Below are 18711 nucleotides of genomic sequence, written 5' to 3' on the forward strand. Positions count from 1 at the left end.
ATAAAACACCCCAGTCCCTGCGGTGCCCACTGGACATGGAAGGCCTCGACGGTGCTGGCAGACGCCACGTGCTCCCTCTCCAGGGACACCCGGCCGTGAACATAGCAGCGGAAGAGGGCAAAACAGTCGGGCGGGACCACCCCCTCGATCGCCCGCTGCCTGGACCTGTTAATGGCCAACTTGGCCAGGCCCAGGAGCAGGTTCACGAAAAGGTCCTCCTCCTTTCTGGCCCCCCTCCGCACCGGGTCTCCGTAGATCAGGAGCGTGGGACTGAAGTGCAAACAAAACAGTAATAAAGTAACTGAAAAGGGAGTGCAGCCTACCACACCTTAAAAAAGCATGGTCCATGGACTCCACAAGACCACAAAAAGGGCAGGTATTCTGGGAGTCCGTGAACCTACACATTCTCTGATTATAGGGGACTGCTGCATGCAACACCCTCCACCCCAGGACCCTGATGGAAAGTGGGAGGACACCTCCGAAGAGGGCCTCCCAACGGGGACCTCCGCCGCCGGGTGGCAACAAGGAATGCCAGGGCGTGTCCGGGCGGCGGGCGAGGGCAAGGAAGTGAAAGGTGTGCAGCAGCAGTCCGTACAGAAAGCTCCTCCGCGCCATGCCAAATGACACGGAGGGCATGTCCCCGAGGCGGCTCATATTGCGGGGCACCGGCACCCGAGGGAGGGTTCAGGGCTTGGGGCCAATGTGGAATTCCGTCCGAACAGGGGAAAGTTCAGGCGGAAGATCACTGTGCACCTGGGCCACCTCAAGACATGAAATTACGTCGGGTCCGAGCACGACCGTCCTTAGGTTTGGAATGGCATCGGCCGCGAGCCGGACACTCACAGACGCACGACACACCAACTCCTGCGGGAGCATCCAGCCCAGTCCTCCACCACCTAGCACGTCCCCGATCCTGGTCACCCCAGCAGCCACAGCCTTCCTCTCTGCCAGACACTGAAAAGGACGGAGGGGCGGATTCCTGAGCAGCGGCTCTCTGAAGACAGCCACTACTCCTGACGGGGGAGAGCTGTGTCGCGAGGCGACCATGTTCCAGACTTTGATCAGGTCCTCGTAAAAGACGGGCAATGCCTGCAAGGAGCCACCGGGGCCCCTCTGCTCTATAAACAGGAGCTGTACGTCATAATTCAGGCCTAACCCTAACCCTAACCCTGGCGGAAGAAATATGACTCCAGGGCATACCATCTCGGAGGGGGCTCGACGTAAAGGTATCGCTGCAGGGTCTGAAGGCGGAAGGTCACCACCTGTGTGCAAAGGCACACTAACGCCTGACTGCCCTCCCTAAGCGGGAGACTCAGAACCTCAGCAGCGACCCAGTGCAATCTTTTGTCCCAGAAGCAGTCGACTAGTATTCTCTGGATTTTCGGGACAAAGTCCAGGGGAGGGGTCAAAGTGACCAGCTGGTACCACAACATGGCGGCGATCAGCTGGTTTATGACCAGCACTCGACCCCGGTAAGACAGCACTCAGAGCAGTCCTGTCCAGCGCCGCAGGCGAGCAGTGACTTTCATCTCCAATTCCTGCCAGTTCGCCGGCCAGGATTCCTCAGCAGGGCAGAGATGGACCCCCAGGTAGAGGAGGCTGGTCCTGCTCCAGGTGAAAGGCCTGAGCTCTTCGGGTAGGGGATCCATCTGCCACGGACCAACCAGGAGTCCAGAAACATTTATCCCAGTTGATCCTGGCAGAAGAAGCAGCAGAATAGACCTCCTGGCACTCGCACATCCTCCGCAGGTCACCCAGGTCGCTAACCATAAGTTGCACGTCATCAGCGTAGGCCGAAAGGACCACCCCGATGCCCGGCCCGCGCAGAACCAATCCCGACAACCTCCTCCGCAAGAGGCGCAGGAAAGGCCCCACGCAAATAGAATGTAATTGGCCAGACAGGGGGCAGCTCTAACGTACCCCTCTCCCAAAGTGAAGGGCTGCCGTCAGGGACCTGTTAACCTTAACTAGGCACTTAAACAGAAAGTTCCCTGACTGTCACAGAATGTGTTTCCAGACCAAACTTTACTCCACCCCAGATGGGACTTGAACCCACAATCCCTGGCTTAGGAGGCCAGTGCCTTATCCATTAGGCCACTGGGGCTGGATGATTAGAAAGGCTAGATGTAAAAAGGGACATCACATAATATCCACTCTAACGTTCAGGCAGTCTGACTATCCTGTGGGGAATCAGGTGTGGAAATGCCCCTTATGCTGTGTGAGAAGATCCAGCTGAGAGAGCTGTTTACTCGGTGCTTTGTGCTGAACTGTTTGACTGGAGCTGTGTGTTGGATATTGAGTGTGTTTATTGGAAGCATTTCCCTTCTGATTTACAGGTGGAGTTTTGTTGATGGGTCACGACTGAATATGAGAAGCTGGGTCTGTGTGGGGTCTGCAGACGGTGCTGATCACTGGGGCCTGTCCCAAGAGGAGTTCCTGGGCTCGTTGGCCATTAACCTGTCAATCAGAATGGTCATTGTTGAAAGCAGTCTGGTGATATAGATTGTCCTGATTGACATGCCATTTGACCAGTGATTGCTCTTGTCCTGAATAATAGCCAATCGTTGGATGAGTCGGAGCTGCCAGATTGGCCAGTCCCTCCATTCTCACTGATTTTGTGCAGTGTTCTGTTTGGGTGATGTCAGCTGCTGCTTTCTTCACTCTTCTTCAGAGCTGGCTGGAGGCTGCTGGAGAGCAAGGTCAGGTAATGCCCCTCGTGCCTCTATGTTTAGTTTATTCTCACAAGGCCCTTCCCTTCCTGACATCTCCATGGAGTCTACCTCAGGCTTTGGTGGCTGTAGCCTTGGCTTCCCCTGTGTGAGTGATTGAGGGTGTGAATGAGATAGAGTGTGAGTGAAAGACAGTGAGAGAGAGTGTGTTCGAGGGTATGGGAGAGAGTGAATGTGTCGGGGAGAGAGTGAGTGTGTGCGAGAGAGAGTGCGCATGTGTGTATGTGACAGAGAGAGAGCATGAGAGTGAGTGAGAACCCTGACACTGGGAATGAAGCAGACACACACAAGCCTGTTCTTCCTCCCTCCCCAAAAACCTATCGACACACCAGGCCGGGAGAGGAGGAACATCCAGGCTGAAAGGCAACCCGCTTCTGACCCCCACTTTCATATGAATTCTGCCAAGGCCAGCTCAGAGTGTGGGCTACCAGAGACAAACACAAGGTCAATGTTAGTTAAACTCAACTCCTTAGCTCAGCCCTGGTCCCCTCCCTCTTCCCTTGGGGCCTATTCTAGCTCTCTCTCTCTCTCTCTCTCACCTCACTGTGTCTCTCTCTCTCTCTCTCTGTTTCCAGCTCTTCTTAAACGAAAAGGCAAAAAAGGTTTTAATAGTTCGCTCTGTTGTTTGGCAGTTTTTAAATGTTCATTTTTATTGATGACTCATTTTTTAAAATTATTAACTTATTGCTTTGGCATTGATTATGATTTTGCCCAGCAGGTTGTTTACATTTTCTTCACACCTGAACGTATTTTTTAATTGATGTTTAGTGTCGTTCCAAACCAGATCTCAGGCAGCTGCTGCTGCGGGTCCTGCTGAAGGGGGATGAGGGGCTCCCAGGAAGCTGATTGCTTTTTGGAGATCTGGTGAAAGGGGTTATTTTTTGTTCCAATAGAAATGGGAGGTGTTTGGAAACATTCAGCATGTCTGGTGGCATCTGTGCAGACAGAAAGAGGTCAGTGAGCCTTCGTCAGAATTAGTGCAGATCGTGGACCTGAAACGTTGTCTCTGTTTTTCTCTCCACAGATGCTGCCTGGCCTGCTGAGTATTTCCAACATTTTCTGTTTATATTTCAGATTTCCGGCATTTTGTCGTAGTTTTCTCTCCTATTATATGCTCCATTCTGGGCATTTGAAGTGTGGATAGTTTCAATTCAAAATGAGAAAATACTTATCACTCAATGCAAAGTGTAATTTTTTTTGTCAACAAAGCCCTCTCGTGTGGATAGAAATAGCACATTATTACAGGTGAATTGTTGGTGCTAATTTACTGGAAGGTTTTGATATTTTTAAACTTGGAAGTGAAAGCAGGAATCATTCATCAATAGAATATGTCACTGTTAATTCAGATGTTCTCACTTGCACATGGGATTGTTGTTGGCAGTGCTTGTTAGATTCAAGTCTTTTGGATGTTGCTGCCCCAATATTTCATAGGACCAGGATCAAAGAAGTGGAGCTGGTTGCATAGTATGAATGACCAAATTGTGTGTAATTGTCTGACAAAGCTGAAACCTGAGCTACCCATGGGCTTTATAAATGGATGCGTGGAGTACAAAAGCCAAGAAACTTTTATAAAGCTATTGGAAACAGTTTGACCCCATTGTGACTATGGCTCACAGTTCTGGGTGCCTGAAGGATGTGAGGGATGGTTAATGGGGCTGGGGGTGGTGGAGATAAGGGGCCTGGAAACAGGAGAAGCGTCAGGGACCATGATTTCTCTCTGTGGCCCTGGCTGTACCTACACCACATGGCCTGCAGTGATTCAAGAAAGTGGCTCACCGCCACCATATCAAGGGCAATTAGGGATGGGCAGCAAATGTTGGCCTAGCCAGTGACGCCCACATCCTGTGAAAGTATAAAAAAAATTAAAATGAGGAGTCAGCCCCCTCAGCAAAGGAGGAGAGGGAGTTGGAGGAAATCATGTTTCCTTTTCCTGTTTTACAGAAGGATTGCACCGTACTACACCAGAGAATACAGAGAGGATAGACACCGCAGATAGTTCCTGACCATCACCCAAAGAACAACTGCATAACTGGTGGGAAGACATCCAGTCCCTTCACAGCATTACTCAACGCAGAGAAGGTTGGGCAGTGAAACCATCATCTGGAAATCGGCCGGGTCAGGGGAGCTTTGACATATCATCAGATCTGAAACTGGTCAGTGGTGTGGAGCCTTCCACCAGAACCAACCTTTCCGAAGGTTCAGCTGTGGGCGATCGGTCAGGGTGAGGCTGGGAAGAAGTGTGAGTGGGCTCTCCGTGTGGTGAGAGCATCAATCATTCATTGAGCCTCACGAACCACAAACTCATGCCTACAGGTGAGAGGCTGTTCAAGTGTGAGGAAGGCTCCACAGGCTCATAGGATCTCCCAACACGCAAAAGGCATCTATTGCTCAACCATTAACACTAGCTTCATAGAAGAGAAACAATTCAAGTGTGACGTTTGTGACCAAACCTTCACACAATGGAGGCACCTCACAATTCATCGACGCATCCACACAGAGGAGAAGCCATTCAAATGTGAGGTGTGTAACAAGGAATTTGTACAGTCATCAGGCCTGGTGAAACACCAGCTCATTCACACAAGGGAGTGACCATTCATGTGTGGGGTGTGAGACAAATCATTCTCACAGTCATCAAGTCTCCATGTGCACCAAAATTATCACATGGGGAGAAAACATTCATGTGTGAGGTGTGCAAAAAATTTGTTTTTCAGGTCATCGAACCTCCTGCTCCATCAGAGGATCCAAAGTTAACATCTCTCCTAGTCCATCAACGCACTCACACAGGGAGAAGCCCTATCGGTGTGAGTTCTGTAATAAAGCGTTCACATGGTTGTTGGACCTCCTGGAACATCAGTGAACCCACAGCTGGACTACTTAGCCAAGTTCTAGCTAATTTGTCATCAGAGTGTGACACTCTACACAATCTCATTGCAAAGCATGTTCAGTGGTATCGGCACAGAACAAGAAGCAACTTTCACTCACATCAAACAACTAGTGACATCAACGCCAGTGCTGAGGTACGATGATGTCAATGATGAAGTCACCCTGCAGTAAGATACCAGTGAAACTGGAGTTGCAGCAACCCTCATGCAGCAAGGACAACCAGTTGTTTTTGTATCTAGAGCATTAACACAAACTGAACGACACTATACACAGATTGAGAAAGAAAGCCTGGCTATTGTCTTTGCTTCTGAACAGTTCAACTAGTACCAGTTTGGGAGAGAGAAAGTGATGGTACCACAAGCCACTTCAAAGCATCTTCTCAAATCGCATCTATCTGCTCAAAACGTTTAGGTTAAGCGTTTATGTTATTTCATTTGCAGAGATACCATTTGAACATCTGAACACTATAAATATATGTGCAATGCATGTGTCTGGAGACACAAAATTGGAACAGACTAGAAAGAACAAGGAGTTTTTTGTTCAAGTGTGATCATTTTCTTCATGGGTTATTTGTGTGGAGTAACTTGTAAACCAAAAGGAGATGTTTGGATAAATCCCTTTGTACATTGTGGCTTCCCATATTAATGTGACCTCTGATGTCATCATGTGTAAATAAAGGTTTGAGGGAAGTAATCATTTTACACATCACATGAAACATTGTTTAAAATTCAAATTGCTCCAAATATTTCTGGAGTAACATGAGTTTCTTGAAGCTTGGGAAACTGACCAGTGAAACAGAGGCAGCATATCAGTTGGGGATTTAAACTTGTCATTGTACCATCTGAATAAACTCTCACTTATTGCAGCTGCTGCACAGTTCCCCTGGTAAATGTTTGACTAAGATTTCTAGTGTGAGAATAGCACCCTTCATCCTCGGACACTTTCAAACTGACGATATCGGTGCGGGATGCGAAGCCTCGGATGTGTTTGACAGCAGATCACAAGAGGAAGACCCACAACATCCAAGGCAGCAATGACGTGCAGTGCTGGGATCAACACATGCAGCGGTGCATGGAGCGCATGAGTGAGAGAAACGGGACAGAAGGAATAATTTTCCTCTAGCTCTCAGCCATTTTTCTCTCTCAGATTTTAATGAAAGGAGTCAAAAATCAATTGATTAAGTTAACAACACAATGTCAAGGAAGCCATTTTGAGATCAATGATAGTGGCTTCTTCAGCCATTTTGCATCCCGCATTCTTGTGTCACTGTATTAAGGTTAACTGAAAGCTTTGAATAAGTCTTGATTGAGTTATGTAATTAATGAGTTATGTTATCAACATCCTGTGTAATCAATGATTTTTGATTGATGTATTTTTGATTTATCAAAATAATCAAACAACAGGAATTATTCATTGATTTTGAGTAATTAAAGTTTTAAACCCTCAATTTTGCAAATGCAAGCAGTTTTCAGTTAAAGTATGAGGACATTGCAAGGAAACTCCATGAGAGCGGGACTGAGTCCCAATGAAAAGGGCTTTGTTGAAAATCAGAGTAAACCTGGTAGAGTAAAAAAGCCATTGTTCTTTATGGGTGATACATGTCTGTCGTTTTGATCTGGGTGGCATCAACTGGAAGATATCATTAAAAACCAATTAAATCAGCTCAGTGACAGTCAGGACCAATGCCCTGGCCAGTTGTGGCCTGACAGTCACTGGGATGAGAATCAGAAAAGAATAGAAATATGAAGTCTTGCAAAATTGAAAGGATTGCAAGAGAAAGGCTGAAATCTTAAGAAGGCATGAAAAGACATTTGAATAATTCTGTCTCCAGGTATGGCAGGCGAATTGCTGTGGTGCTGGCTTAACAATCCAGAGATTGCAAGTTCAAATCCAACCACAGAAAGTTAAATACATAGAATTACAGTACAGAAACAGGCCATTCGGCCCAATTGGTCCATGTTGATGTTTATGCGTCACACGAGCCTCCTCTCAGCCCTCTTCATCTCACCCTATCAGCATTGTTATGCCTTGACAAGTGATGTGTGCTAGGCAGACCAAATCCACAAGGGAAACATGGCCACACTATCACAACGGTTTTGCAATTTGTATTTATCATGAGAAGATTAGTGCACTAAATTCAGAAGTAATGAGTCCTCTAACACCTTTAGAGATTTTAAAAACTAAATTAAAACATTTATTAACAAAAGAAAAGGTTTCAAGCACATACATAAGATTACAGTTACTTAATACTATAACAAATCCCAAAATCCCTAATTAACCTGACTCCCAACTGCGCACACCCCTTTAAGGCAACAGTCCCAAAATAGGTTTTCAATTTAAATGGGCAATCCAGCAAGTTTACCACAGCACCCACTCGACAGTGGAATGCCAAAGGCTTTCCTCCACCTTTGGTTACTGGACACAGCATACTGCTGCAAAAGTGGCTGGAGGCTTCCCCCAAGGCTTTTTTACACCGTCCTTTTAGATCTTACAGGGCCCTCCCCAACATCACCTTCCATCCTTCTTTATATATGTTTCTCTTGCTTTGATCTGTAAATTCCATTGTTCTATATGTCTTTGGAAATTTTCTTTTCCCCATAATATAAAAATCTTTCATGTTGCCAATATGGTCAGTACCTTTGGAAAAAATAAACATACTGTTTGACCTTGCTTATCTTGTTAGTTGTAAACATCCCATCATCCCTTTGAAACCCAAACAACCCTTCACTTATCTAAAAATGCAAATTTCCTTCACACCCTACATGCTAAGCCCTCATCCATGTATACTCATTAGCCCTTCAAATGACTTTCACCCCAAATCTCTCATGACAATTTCAAGCTTGCAGTCTATCTGATTCTAATTCAATTAAATCACACAGACAGAACCATCTATACTCACACCCATAAACCTACTTTACAATAAGCCACAATAATATGATGACAAAATGTTAATTTCATGACAGCATATCCTTCTGTGCCTTTCTCCCTCAAGTGTAGCTTCCCCCTAAGGGCATCTATTCTACTTACCTTACCCACTCCATGTAGCAAAATTAATTTGACAAATGAAATTTGCTGCATAGAATCAAACTAAAAACATAAATGCTTTCACATTGTTCTAAAAATGCCAATATTGTTGTTCAGGGAAGGAAACCTGCTACAATTGTCCTGGAGCACAGGAAAGAGCAGGGATGGAGAGAGGGGTTCAGGAGAGACAGAGAGAGGGCACAGGACACGGGGCATCACGTTGTGACTACAGAAGTGACTTGGGGAGTGACTCTGCTTGCTGAGTGACTGTGACAGAGATTGATTCTGTGGCTGGGGGAGTGGCTGTGACTCGGAGATTGACTCTCACTGGGGCAGTGACTGTGACTTGGAGATTGACTCTGTGACTGGGGAAGTGACTTGGGGAGTGATTTTCACTCCTCACTAGACCTCTCGTCCCTCACCTGATGCTACATCCCTTGCTTGAGCCCTCGCTCTGCCCTTCACCCCTCACCTGACCCCATGCCCCTTTATTATTAATAATAATAAGGAACACCTCCAGAGTGGTGAGGGGATGCACTGTAGACCAATATCCCTGAGGAATACCAAGGATTTTCAGACAGTAGATGGTTATTGAATGGAGATCTTGAGTTGCAGTGGGTAGCCTCCCTGCCTCTGAGCCAGAAGCTCCGGCTTCAAGACCCACTCCAACACTTCATGGCCAAGGAAGGTGTGTTCATAATACGGCCAAACAGGTTGAAAATGAATTCGTAAATCCATCCAACACACGCCAATGGCAGGCAATAAGAGTGGGAGAGATTCCTGGTCAGCCATGTGATGGAAAGAAATTGGAGCCTCTACCACCACTATCCATAGCTCCAGACTACAACATGCATGTAAACGTGGATAATGCCACAGCAACTCAAATTCCTTGGGAGGCCTTTTGGCTCAGGTGACTGCATGGCTGGTGTGGATCAGATTGGTGCTAACAGCACAGGGTTTGATCCCTGTTCCAGCTGGGGTGGATTTGGGATCTGCATCTTTCCCAATCCTGTGGTGGAGCTCGTGGCAATGTGGGTCAGACCTGCCTTTGGGCAGAGAACTCAAGAAGAAGATGATTGTTCTGGAGTGTGGCTGTATTTGAGTCAGTGGGATTTAGGATGTTGGGGGTTTTTCCTTGATGTGGGGATCCTCTATCAGTACCGAGTCTGTAGGTTGTTCCTCAATCGTGCAGTCTACCCACTTTTCTCCATCAGTTTTACTTCTCCTGACACCAGGGACTTTACCACCTTTCACAGCTTCAGGAACCAGACACAAAGACAACACTGACACCTGCAGCTCTAACTAGTTACCACTTTAAATCAAATCAAACTTTCAGGCTGTAGACTTTCAGTTTACAGGGAGAAAAGCATTCTGTACACAACTTGGGACTTAACCCTTAGCAACTGAATCTAATACAATAGAAATATTATAACTTATTGTTAACCATAGATTAGTTCGCACCCTTCTCCCTGAGTCAGAAGGTTGTGGGTTCAAGTCTCACTCCAGAGACTTGAGCACTGAGGTTGACACTCCAGTACAGTACTGGGGGAGCGTTGCACTGTCAGAGGTACCATCTTTCAGATGAGTCATCTCTCAGCTGAGTGTGAAACAGCCCATGACACTACCTTGTAGGGGAGCAGGAGAGTTATGATGTCCTGGCTAATATGGATCCTGGAATCAATGTCACAGAAACAGATTGGTCATTATCACATTGCTGTTTGTGGGAGCTTCCTATGCACAAACTAGCTGCCATGTTTCTTACATTACAACAATGACTACAATTCAAAAAGCATTTCATTGGGCGTAAAGTGCTTTTGAACACCCTGAGTTTATGAAAGCTCAGATATAAATGAAGTCTTTCTTTCTTAGGGAAATGTGAACTGCAAATTATAAACCCATTGATGGAGAAAGTATACCAACCCGCAGTGACATTGACCAATATATTGTGTACAGGACTCTTACTGTAGGCTCCTGAGTGTTTCAGTGAATAGGGTCACACCATGCTGACAAATCAGGCAGATTGGGTTAAGCAAAAACAATGAATTTATCATGATTTATAAATCTATGCAGAAGATTGATAAAACAGCGGACAAACAACAACACAATATTTAGCTTACACCAAACTTTGAATCAACCAAAATAATAAAGCATTTGAAAATGACTCAAGATCTTTCCCAGAACATGAAATGAATCTTGGAAGAGTGTAAGGTGAACATATCACACTGTTGTTACGTTGAGGTATGATGGGCTGAGGGAACTCACGTCTGTAGAGACTCATCCCCATTCCCTCATCATACTCAGGATAGTAGTCCTCCCAGACAGGAGAGTACAAACATTAACCATGGTTTTGGTCAAACACCTGTCACCTGAAGAGGATCTGTCTATAATTCACATCATCAACTAAAGCTGGGTCCAGTTCTACCCCATACCCACTCCTGAGAGCTGGGTTATTTTACTGCACACGGACAAACTCAAAACTAATTCCCAATTCTCTATCCCTTGGCCCTCCATTCACCACAATGCTCCTGTAGCCATCAATCTGGTTTAACCACTCCCTCATATCCACCTTCGACACCCTTGGTCCCAAAATTACCTTTACTCTCTTCCTTCCTGGCACAATTTGCTGTGAATGCTATTTTCACAGATTAGGTCATTTTGCACGTACTGTGAAATTTGTTACTTTGGCGCAACAGTGGAATCGACACTGTTCTTCGCCTCTAGGCCTTACTTGAACCCACTCCAACTGATACGTTTGCACTGATTGAGTGTAGTTCCTACAAGATGTGACCCTAGGACATAAAACCACTCCAAATTTGCAAATGTTAGTAAATTGATCTCCCTTCTTCTCAAGTCCAATGGGTGAAGATTTGAGCATATCTGGTACACAACTGGTTTAGCCATCCATCACCAGATCTGACTGGACCACATCAAGCGCTAGTGGCCCTGCTTTCCTCTGCCAAAACTGCTCATTACTCCAGGACTATCCTGAAGAGAAAAGATAACCCACAACTTCACCTCCCCAAAACCAACTGTGTCCTTGTGGAAGTTATGTTCCAACAGTACAGAGCTCTGTTTAGACCCTATCTGGAGAATTGTGTTCAGTTCTGGGCACCGCACCTCAGGAAGGATATATTGGCCTCGGGGGGAGTGCAGTGTAGATTCACCAGAATGTTCCTGGGGCTAAAAGGGTTAAATTCCAAGGACAGGTTGCATAGACTGAGCTTGTATTCCGTTGAATGTGGAAAACTAAGGGGTAATCTAATTGAGGTGTTTAAAGTGATTAAACGAGTTGATAGAGTCATTAAAGAAAAACTATTACTCTGGCGGGAGAGTCCAGAACAAGGGGGCATAGTATTAAAATTCAAGCTGGGCTGTTCAGGGGTGATGACAGCAAACACTTCTTCACAAAAAGGGGACTGGAAATCTGGAACTCTCTCCCCACAAAAATCTGTTCAGGCTGGGGGTCAACTGAAAATTTCAAAACTGAGATTGATAGGTTTATTGTTAGACAAGGGGATTAAGGGTTACAGAGCCCAGGCAGGTAGAGTTAAGATATGGATCAGCCATGATCTAACTGAATGGTGTAATAGACTCAAGGAATTACTCCAGTTCCTACATTCCTTAAATTCATCTCCATTGCCCTCTCCACTCTCATCTCCAACCGCAATTGGTGAATGTCATTCTCTTCAAACTCCAGCTGAGCCTTTGACCCCATACCCTCTCCATCACAAAGGTCACCCACTTCCCCCTCTGTAACATCGCCCATTTCCAACACCCCCACATTAGTCCATCTGCTGTTGTAATCCTCATCTATGCTGTTGTTGCTTCAACTAGACTAAAACATTCCAATGCTCTCCTGTCCAGCTTCCCATCTTCCATCCTCCATAAACGTCAGGTCAGCTAAAACTCTGCGGTCTCTATCCTAACTCACACACCTATCACCCCTGTGCTCGCTGACCTACATTGGTTCCCAGTCCCCCAGTGTCTCCAATTTAAAATTCTCATGCTCCAGTACGAATTTCCCCATGGCCTCACCCCCTCCCTATCTCTGACAACTCTCACCCCATCTCCCTCCGAGATCTCTGCACTCCTCCAATTCTAGCCATTAGTACATCCGCCCACCTCCACTCCCTTCACCCGACCATTGACAGCCGTGTCATCCAGGCTCCATGCTCATGAATTCCCTCCTTAAACCTCTCTGCATCTTCATATCTCTCCCCTCCTTTAGGACCCTCCTTAAATCCCACCTCTTTAACCATATTTTTGGTCATCCCCTCTTAATATCTCCTTCTTTGTCTTGGTGTTAATTTTTCTCTGATTATGTCTCTATCTAACACTTTGGGATGTTTGACTATATTAAAGTGCTCTATAAATACAAGCTGTTGTCCACTCACATTCACTCCAATCCTCAAGGTACTGACCTGGAGTACAGACTGTGGACATTGATTGGCCTCTAGTGCTCTGTTCGGGTGGCCATTCAGCATGTGTAGACCCAGACAGTGAATGTTGTGAGACAATGGAGCCTGTCACATCCGAGACACATCCTGCCCTCCCCCTGACTTCCCAGCTGGGGTCACTGATGAGGAACGGGATTCCTGGCTGATTCTCCCCCTCCATAGACCAGAGATGCAGAGGCTAATTGAAGTCCCTCCATTGCTACCCCAGGAATGGCTCCTCCCCTGGGTGCTTGTGCTGGTAGATCAGAAGCTGAAGCCTTTCTAACCACTGAGTATCTGATTGCCTTCTTGGTCAGAGTGAGAGTCAGTGAGTGACTTGTACCTGACGCTGCATTGAAAGGATGCTGAGTTTACACAGGAGCTTCTATACATACTGATGTCTTCATTTGGTGATGTTTCGTGATCTGCTCAATAGTTAAATTGGACTGATGGTGGGAGAGGTTGAAGACAAACTCTGCTGAGACAGACAGTGCTTTGGAATGAAAGCTCCCCTGTGCGAGCACTGGAGGGTAAAGAACACAGACAGCTATCAGTGTAATGGAAGCAGGTGACCCGGCTCCAAGTCTGTGTGGAGATGTCGGTGTATGGTAAGAGAGGAGTAGGTGAAACAATCCTGGCACACACAGACACACTGGAAGGGTTTGTCTCCTGTGTGGGTTCACTGATGTTCCAGGAGGTCCGACAACTGTGTGAAGGATTTATTACAGAACTCACACCGATAGGGCTTCTCCCCTGTGTGAGTACATTGATGAACCAGGAGATAGCTGACTGTGAAAAGCCTTGTCACACACTTCACACTTGGATGAATTTCTCCCTGTGTGAATCCTCTGGTGTCCCAGGATAATAAAGACAATATGAAAGCTTTATCGCAAACCTCACAACTGAAAGCTTTCTCCCCATTTGGAGGTTGTATAAATGAGTTGTCGCACACCTCACACATAAATAGTTACTCCCCTGTGTGAAGGTGCCAGTGACTCACCAAGTTTGAGGATCGTTCAAAGCCCTGATTACACACCTCACACTGGAACAGCATCTTGTGTGTGTGAATCCTCTGGTGCCTCAGGAGATCAGAGGATTGGGTGAAAGCCTTCTCACAAACCTCACATCTCAAGGGTTTCTCCCCTGTGTGAATCCTCTGGTGTCTCAGGAGGATTGTCAATGTTGCAAAAGCTTTGCCACAAACCTCACACTTGAAGGGTTTCTCCCCGGTGTGGATTGTCTGATGGACCAGGATGCTTGATGACCGTGTGAAGGCTTTGTCACACACCTCACATCTGAACAGTTTCTCCACTGTGTGCATACTCCCATGTCAGCAGAGATACGATAAACGTGAGAATGAATTGTCTCACACACTGCACGTGAATGGTTTCTCCCCTGTGTGAATACATTGGTGTTCCAGGAGCATTGAGGACTGCAAGAACGATCTGTCACACACCTCACATGTGAATGCTTTCTCCCATGTGTGAATGCGTTCGTGTACACGGAGGGTCGATGAATATAAGGATTCATTGCTCACATGTGAATGGCCTCTCCCTAGTGTGAATGTGTTGGTATTTCACCAGTTCTGATGAATGTGCAAAGCCTACGTTGTACACTTCACAGTTGAACGGCTTCTCCCTGGTGTGAATCCTCTGGTGCCTCAGGAGATCGAAGGAGTGGGTGAAAGCCATCTCACAGTCCTCACATCTGAAGGATTTCTTGCCCGTGTGAATGCTCTGGTGTATCAGGACCATCACAGATGTTGCAAAAGCTTTATCACAAAAGTTGCAGATGAATGGTTTCTCTCCTGTGTACATGCATTTGTATTTGAGGAGGATCAATGACTGTGAGAATGGTTTGCTGCATACTTCGCACATGAATGGCTTCTCCTCAGCGTGACTGCATTTGTACATGCAGAGGTATAATGACCATGAGAATGATTTGTCACACACCTCATGCTTGAATGGCTTCTCCCCAATATGAACATGTTGGTGTTGCACGATTGTCGATCACCGTGCAAAGTCTTGGTCACATACCTGATGCTTGAATTGTTTTTCTTCCATGTGGTGGTGCATGTTAGATGGACGTTGCGTGTTAGAAGGTCTTATGAACCTGTGAATCCCTCCTCACACACCTCATATTTGACAGCCTGTCACCTGTAGGGAGTGAGTCAGTGGTTCATGAGGATCCATAAATGATTGAAGCTCTCACGTTTGAAGCCCATTCACATTTCTTCCCAGCCTCACCCTGACCGATTGCCCACAGCCGAACCTTCGGAAAGGTTGGTTCACTGCCCAACCTTCTCTGTGTTGAGCAATGCTGTGGAGGGACTGGATGTCTTTCCACAGTTGTGCAGTTGGTCCTTGGGTGATGGTTAGGATCTATCTGCGGTGTCTATCCTCTCTGCATTCTCTGATGCAGTACGGTGCAATTCTTCTGTCAAACAAAAAGAGAAAACATGATTTCCTTCAACTTGCTCTCCTCCTTCACTCAGTTAGAGACTGTTCCACAGTGAGCGCCAGTCTGCTATCCCCCTGAGTGGGGGATTCAGGTGCAAGTCCTTTCTTTTTCCTCACTTGACTGTCACACAGCCTCTGTTTCCAGCAGGGACACTGGATAGTGACCAGGAGCAGACACATGGCTACTTTCTTTCCTCTGCCTAGCCTCCCATCTTCCCAGGCACCGAGAGCAATTGGAAAGAGAGTCAGGACTGTAAAGTGGGCTATCAATTCACTGTGAGTTTGCAAGGACCAGTTTCGTCTTCAGAGTAAATAAATTGTGAAGTTTGTGAAATAGAATCAAAATAAAAACATGAAAACTTTCCAGTTGTCCTAAACACCAAATATTGTCGTTCAACTGCTACAACTGTCTGGTCTGGGCTACATGTGACTCCAGTCCCACGCATGAATGATTGACTCTTAACTGCCCTCTGAAGAGATGATAAACAATCACTAAAGTCCAATAAGAAAAAGAAAATCAGAAAGTTCTGGATAAAACCAAAAAATGCTGGGAAAACTCAGCAGGTCTGACAGCATCTGTGGAGAGAAAGAGACAGAGTTATTTCAGATTTCCAGCATCCGCAGTGTTTTGCCTTTATCTTAGTTCTGGACAATTCTCGGATTGTGTCAGAAAAGCTTAAGCTGATCTCTGCTCCTTCACTCACTGGATATTCAGACCTGAACATTAGTGTGGATATTATGGGATACAATCTGTATAAACTTTGCTCCTTCACTCACTGGATATTCAGTCCTGAACATTAGTGTGGATATTATGGGATACAATCTGTATAAACTCTGCTCCTTCACTCACTGGATATTCAGTCCTGAACATTAGTGTGGATATTATGGGATACAATCTGTATAAACTCTGCTCCTTCATTCACTGGATATTCAGTCCTGAACATTAACGTGGATATTATGTGATGTAATTATTATAAATTCTATTTCTTCACTCACCGTCTCTTCACTTGGTTTCCAGTCCCGACAAGAGGCGGAGGAGGGAATGGGCTGAATGGCTGGCTCTATTATTGACGTCACTCCCAGCCAATCAAGGACAAGACTACATTGAACTCCAGCCCACAATCAACACATCGATCATTCCCGCTTTGCACCAAATTGCCAATACCCACTCTGGCTATGCCCCACTCAGGATGTGCTCTCTCTCCTGTTCGTGTGCAAGCACACTGGGAAGCGAACACTATGAGGTGATTTAATGGAGATTTGAAACTAATAACAGTTTGTGTTCATGGCTTCTTGTGGACAAATTATTTCAATTGGATAGGTTAAGAAGGACCAAAGGTCATATTTACAATTTGTGCGAGAGCAGAACTACAGATTCATCAATTATTAAAAGTTACTAGACAAGTCAACAAGGTCATTTAAAAAAATCAAACAACAGCACTGGGGTCCATTTTTTGAGGAACAGAATTGAAAAGCAGAGAAGTTATGTTGAACTTGTATAGAACCTTGGTTAGCCCACACTTGGAGAGCTGTGCACAGTTCTGTTCTCCAGATTGAAAAAGGACATAAAGGAACTGGAGAAGGTGCAAAAAACATTGGGGATGATAGTGAAAATTGAGAGATTGTAACTGTCAGGAAAGACTGAACAGGCTAGCACTCTTATCCCTAGAAAAGAGAAGGGTGAGGAGTGACATAATAGAAATCTCTAAAATGATGAATTATAAAATGAAGAATTTGGGGGTAAATGGAGAGAAGATGTTCCCACTTGTGTTGGGTGGGGAGCAAAACTAGGGCTCAGAAATATAAGATGGTCAATAATAAATCCAATGAGGAATTCAGGAGAAACTTCTTCACCAAGAGAATGATAAGAATGTGGAACTTGCTACCACAGGGAATGGTTGAGGTAAATAGTTTCAATGTATTTGATGGGAAGCCAGGTAAGATGAGGGAGAAAGGAATAGAAGGATCTGTTGATCGGGTGAGATAAAATAGTGGGGAGAAAGCTCATGTGGTGCATTAGCACCGGTAGAAAGCAGATGGGCCGAATGATCTGTTTCTGTGCTTTAAATACTGAGCAGGTTAGGCACTGGCCCATCCCCTCCCCCCAAAGATCCCATGGTCAAAGTGTCCCTTATTTTATTTCCTCAGAGTTGGTCTCCTTGGAGTCACATTCACTCCCCAAGCAAGAGGAAATCCCCAAGCACAGTTTTAACCCTGAGCACAGAGTCACTCCCCAGGTCACAGTGTTATTCCCCAAGTCAGAGTAACTCCACTAGCCCCAGAGCCACTCCCTGAGTAACAGAATTACTCCGAAGCACCTGCTTAATATCCTCTCCACTGTCTTCTCTATTCCTATCTCCCATGTTCCTCCCTCTTGTGCTCCCCTCTTCTTGGGTGCTGTGGGTCTTCCTCTTCTGACCTGCTGTCAAACACATCTGAGGCTGCACATCCCACACTGATGTTGTCAGTTTGAATGCATCCAAGGATGAAGAATGCTATTCCCAAACTAGAAATCTCAGTCAAACATTTACCAGGGGAACTGAGACAGCAGCTGCAATAAGTGAGGTTTTATTCAGATGGGACAATGACAAGTTTAAATCCCCACCTGATCTGCTGCTCAAAGTCGCCTCCGTTTCACCGGTCAGTTTCCCAACCTCTGGAAACTAAATATTTGGAGCCATGTGAATTTTAAACAAGGGCAGCGCAGGGGCACAGTTAGTGCTGCTGCCTCACAGCTCCAGGGATCCGGGTTTGATCTTGACCTCAGGTGTCTGTCTGTGTGGGGTTTGCACATTCTCCCCATGTCCATATGGGTTTCCTCTGGGTGTTCCGGTTATCTCCCACTATCCAAAGACATACTGGTTAGGTGGATTGGATACGGTAAATTGTCCCCCAGCTTGTGTGGCTATGTGTGTTTGTGTGTGTGAATGTGTGTTCTGTGATGGACTGGCATCCTGTCCTGGGTGTATCCCGCCTAGCACCCATTGCCTGTCGGGATAGGCTGCTAGTCCCCATGACGCTGAATTAGATGAAGTGGTTCTGGAAAAGTGAGTGAGTGAATTTAAACAATGTTCCGTGTGGTGTGTAAAATGGCTCCTGCCCTCAAACCTTGATTTGCATGTGATGACATCAGTGTTCACATCAATATGAGAAGCCACAGCGTAAAAAGGGATTTATCCA

At 45.9% G+C, this 18711-nt stretch overlaps 1 non-coding gene and 1 pseudogene across 1 annotated transcript; both read right to left on the reverse strand.

Moving 5' to 3' along the window:
• Positions 1 to 2031: 2031 nt before the first annotated feature.
• trnar-ccu (transfer RNA arginine (anticodon CCU)) lies at positions 2032 to 2104 on the reverse strand. The gene has a single exon. It is a non-coding gene; the product is annotated as a tRNA-Arg (tRNA).
• Positions 2105 to 13622: 11518 nt separating this feature from the next.
• LOC144696328 (uncharacterized) lies at positions 13623 to 14985 on the reverse strand (annotated as a pseudogene).
• Between the last annotated feature and the right edge of the window lie 3726 nt (positions 14986 to 18711).

Source organism: Cetorhinus maximus, chromosome 22, assembly GCF_964194155.1.
Source record: "Cetorhinus maximus chromosome 22, sCetMax3.hap1.1, whole genome shotgun sequence".
NCBI lineage: Eukaryota > Metazoa > Chordata > Chondrichthyes > Lamniformes > Cetorhinidae > Cetorhinus > Cetorhinus maximus.